This window comes from Grammomys surdaster, unplaced genomic scaffold (assembly GCF_004785775.1).
Source record: "Grammomys surdaster isolate TR1022 unplaced genomic scaffold, NIH_TR_1.0 120802, whole genome shotgun sequence".
NCBI lineage: Eukaryota > Metazoa > Chordata > Mammalia > Rodentia > Muridae > Grammomys > Grammomys surdaster.
The window spans coordinates 1,193-6,273 of record NW_021616664.1 but is presented as its reverse complement, the minus strand read 5'-3'; the positions used below and the strand labels follow the sequence as shown (position 1 = coordinate 6,273).

Genomic DNA, 5,081 nt, shown 5'->3' with positions numbered 1-5,081 from the left:
CCCAAGGTCTTGGCCCTGGAAGATGATGACTAGAGGGGACAGGGCTCGGATCCCCTCCCCAAGCCTAGGGTAAGCTTGAAGGTGGAGGAGCAACCAGTGGACTTCCTGGTTCACACTGGGGCTCAACATTCTGTGCTACTTGAGCCTCTGGCCAAGCTGAAAGATAAAAAGTTTCTGGACCTGGGAGCCACAGGTCGGAGACAATTCCCATGGACTACCCAAAGAACTGTGGACTTGGGAGTGGGACAGGTAACCCACTCATTCCTGGTAATTCCTGAGTATCCCATGCCCCTGCTGGGAAGGGACCTCCTCATTAAGATGGGGGCCCAGATTGTTTTCTCCCCCGTGGGACCAGAAGTCACCCTTTGCAAAGATTCTACACTTATATTATCTCTAAAATTAGAGGAAGAATATAGGCTGTTTTCTCAGGGACCGAGACCTGAGGACATGCAGGAGTAGATAGCCCAATAATCCCAGGCTTGGGACTGGCTCAACAGGTCTCTCCTGTGGTTGTGGAGCTCAAGGCCAGTGCCACTCCTGTGGCAGTTCACCAATATCCCATGAGCCAAGAAGCGAGGTCAGGGATCCAACCCCATATTCAAAGGCTGGTAAAACAAGGGATTTTGGTTCCATGCCATTCCCACTGGAACAGCCCACTCTTGCCTGTTAAGAAACCAGGCACAAGAGAGTACAAGCCAGTATAAGACCTAAGAGAAGTAAACAAAAGGATACAGGATATTCATCCAACAGTGCCTAACCCTTACAATCTGCTAAGCTCCCTCCCACCAGAGATAAAATGTCATAGTGTTTTGGACTTGAAGGATGCCTTCTTCTGTCTGAGGCTGTACCTGTCCAGCCAGCCTATTTTTGCCTTTTAGTGTAGGGACCCAGAAAGTGGACAGACGGGCCAACTGAGTTGGACCTGGCTGCCCCAAGGGTTCAAGAATTCACTCACTCTGTTTGATGAGGCTCCCCATAGAGACCTGGCCCCCTTCAGAGCTGAAAACCTTCAGGTGACTCTCCTACAGTATGTAGATGATTTGTTGCTGACAGGAGAAAACCTAGATGAGTGCCTGGTTGGAACTAAACGATTTCTCCAAGAACTGACTAAGTTAGGCTATAAAGCCTCTGCAAAAAAGGCCCAGCTCTGCAGAAAGGAAGTCACTTACTTAGGCTACACTCTGAAAGGAGAGCAGAGGTGGCTTATTGAGGCCAGGAAAAAGACTATCCCAAAGAATCCCTGATTTAAACGTGAGCCCGTTTCTTTGACCTTGGCCGTAATTTTGGGCCTGGGAGTGGTTACTGGAGTTGGAACAGGGACTGCCACCCTCATATAGGGACCCCAACATTTTCAAATGCTCAAGGCTGCCATGGATGAAGACCTGCAGGCATTAGAACAGTTTATACCAAAATTAGAAGAGTCCTTGACATCCCTTTCTGAGGTAGTATTACAGAATAGGAGAAGGTTAGATTTGTTGTTTTTTAAAAGATAGAGGTCTGTGTGCCACTTGGCTCAAAGAATGCTGTTTTTATGTAGATCATTCTGGGGTTATCAGGGATTCAGTGAATAAACTTAGAGAGAGATTAGGTAAGAGGCAAAGAGACCGTGAAGCACAACAAGGATGGCTTGAAAGCTGGTTTGGCAGATCCCCCTGAATGACCACTCTTATTTCTTCTTTATTAGGGCCCCTTTTGATTTTACTTTTGCTTTTGACTCTGGGGCCTTGTGTGTTAAACAATTTAGTTGCTTTTGTTAGAGAAAGGGTCAGTGCTGCCCAGATTTTGATGCTTAGACAACAATATCAGTCCCTCCATCATCAGAATCTAGATGATTATGATGACATGGCCACCTAAGTTTCTAAGATTAGAACTTACAAAAAGAAAAAGTGGAGGATGAAGGAATGGAAATTTTTCACTTGGCCTCTAGCTGAACTTGGCCCGCTTAAAAGCCATAATGTCAGCACAAACATGTTCTGTTGAGACAGACTGTCCCCACTACCAAGAACTTGGCTGACCACAAGAAGAGATGGTCTTGATAAACAGTTCTGATAAAAACAGGAACAGGATCCCTTGTACCCTACATAGAGCCTGACCGTACCTTGAACCCTGTGCTTTCGAGAAATAGAACGTGTCAAATTAAATTAGCCAATCATAGAGTGACCCTCTAATGCTTTACCCCAGATACAATTTGAATACCCCAATGATGTGTGTTCTCTCCTTCCCCTCCCCTTGCCTCCCACCTTGGTTTGCGGTTTTGACCTTTAAAAGTTGTGTGATTGGTGACTCGGGGCTGATCTCCTCTACCCCTGCATGGGATACGAGTGAAGCCCCAGCGTGCTGATTCTGAATAAATGCCTCTTGCTGTTTGCATCAAGCCGTGCCTCTCAGGAGTGATTTGGTGCTGCATTTGTATTTCCCAGCTGAGTGGGGTCCTCCGCCTGAGGGAGGGTGTCTTACATTTAGGGGTTTGTCCTGGATTTGTGACCACCTCTCACTCTCGAAGGTATCCTTGGAGGTAAAGGGGATCCCCTGGAAGTGTGTCTGTGCAGGCCAGCGAGTCTGTGAGTGCTTTGTGTCTGAGGGAGAAGTTTTGTAGCCACTTCCCTAGCTGAGAGAGCTGGGAGACAGTGGTCCATAGACGTGCCTGGAAGACCACAGGCTGCCGCCTGGGAGGTAGGGAGCCCCAGGGATGCCTGGGAGTCTCCTATCTGAAGCATGGGGACTGTGTGATTCTCCTGGAGGAGAATCCTCACAAGCCCCTGCCGTCTGAGTCTTTTGTCTGGTTCTGGAAGTCCTTGAGGGGATGGTGTGTTTTGGGTTGCTTGATTTCTGTTTGTCTTTTGTCTTTTCTGTTGCTCGTGTGGTTTGAGATGATGGGTCAGACTGTAACGACTCCCCTTAGTTTGGCTCTGGACCACTGAACTAAAGTTAAGACTAGGGCCCACAATTTATCAGTAGAAATTAGGAAAGGACCCTGACAGACTTTCTGTGCCTCAGAGTGGCCAACCTTTGATGTCAGATGGCCCTCCGAAGGCACTTTTAACATGGAAACCATTCTTGCAGTTAAAGATATTGTCTTCCAGACCAGTTCGGGGTCTCACTCTGACCAGCAGCGGTACATCACAGCGTGGCAATACCTGGTAGAAGAACCCCCACTGTGGGTCAAACCCTGGGTCAGGAGATCTAAAAAGTCAGACTCCTGAGTCCTGGCCTTAAAGGGTGAAAGCGAGAAGCGAAGACCACCTGGCCGACCAAAGGAAGAAGAACAGGTGCGTCCACCCTCCTCCGTTCCTTGTATTTACCCCAAGATCAAGGAACCCTCGGCATGGCAGGAACCCTTGCCTCCCCCTCCATACCCACAACCCCAACTCCCTGCTGCTGCTGCTGCTGCTGCTGCTGCTGCTGCTGCTTACAGCCCCTCCAATATTGGTCCTTTTCCACCTCTGATTTATATAATTGGAAGACTAATCATCCCTCTTTTTCAGATAACCCAGCCATGGGTTTGGTCGAGTCTCTTATGTTTTCCCATCAGCCCACCTGGGATGATTGTCAGCAACTGCTTCAGACTCTGTTCACCACCGAGGAGAGGGAGAGGATTCTCCTAGATGCTAGGAAGGATGTCCCTGGAGGCAATGGGTGCCCAACCCAGCTCCCTAATCTTATAGATGAAGGGTTCCCGTTGACGAAACCTGACTGGGATTTCAACACAGCACAAGGTAGGGAGAGATTGGCCATCTACTGCCGGGCTCTGGTGGCAGGTCTCAGAGGGGCCATGAGGAGGCCCACCAATCTGGCTAAGGTGAGAGAGGTGACACAGGGTCTTACTGAGCCACCCTCGGTGTTCTTAGAGCGCCTCATGGAAGCATATAGGAGGTATACCCCGTTTGACCCTACCTCGGATGGACATAAGGCTGTGGTAGCCATGGCCTTCATTGAGCAATCAGCCCCAGAAATTAAGAAGAATTTACAATGGATTGAGGGTCTCCAGGACTATACTTTACAGGATCTAGTGAAAGAGGCTGAGAAAGTGTTTCATAAGAGAAAGACTGAAGAAGAGAAAGAGCAGAGAAAAGAAAGGGAGAGAGAAAGAAGAGAAGACAGGAGAGATAGGAAACAGGAAAAGAATCTGACCAGGATTTTGGCCACAGTGATAGGGCATAAGGAGAGAGGATCTTATAGAGACAGGCCTAGACAGTCAGGGAACCTGGGCAATCACGGTCCAGGACCTAACTGAAACCCTACCAAGAGCTCCCTGGAGAAAGACCAATGTGCTTATTGTAAAGAAAAAAAAAAAAAGACACTGGGCCAGCGAGTGCCCAAAGAAGAGGGGCGGACCCCCAAGGTCTTGGCCCTGGAAGATGATGACTAGAGGGGACAGGGCTCGGATCCCCTCCCCAAGCCTAGGGTAAGCTTGAAGGTGGAGGAGCAACCAGTGGACTTCCTGGTTCACACTGGGGCTCAACATTCTGTGCTACTTGAGCCTCTGGCCAAGCTGAAAGATAAAAAGTTTCTGGACCTGGGAGCCACAGGTCGGAGACAATTCCCATGGACTACCCAAAGAACTGTGGACTTGGGAGTGGGACAGGTAACCCACTCATTCCTGGTAATTCCTGAGTATCCCATGCCCCTGCTGGGAAGGGACCTCCTCATTAAGATGGGGGCCCAGATTGTTTTCTCCCCCGTGGGACCAGAAGTCACCCTTTGCAAAGATTCTACACTTATATTATCTCTAAAATTAGAGGAAGAATATAGGCTGTTTTCTCAGGGACCGAGACCTGAGGACATGCAGGAGTAGATAGCCCAATAATCCCAGGCTTGGGACTGGCTCAACAGGTCTCTCCTGTGGTTGTGGAGCTCAAGGCCAGTGCCACTCCTGTGGCAGTTCACCAATATCCCATGAGCCAAGAAGCGAGGTCAGGGATCCAACCCCATATTCAAAGGCTGGTAAAACAAGGGATTTTGGTTCCATGCCATTCCCACTGGAACAGCCCACTCTTGCCTGTTAAGAAACCAGGCACAAGAGAGTACAAGCCAGTATAAGACCTAAGAGAAGTAAACAAAAGGATACAGGATATTCATCC

General features: G+C 48.9%; 1 pseudogene; it reads left to right on the top strand.

Moving 5' to 3' along the window:
• Positions 1–2,873: 2,873 nt before the first annotated feature.
• Positions 2,874–4,795, top strand: LOC114635987 (annotated as a pseudogene).
• The last annotated feature ends 286 nt before the right edge of the window (positions 4,796–5,081 follow it).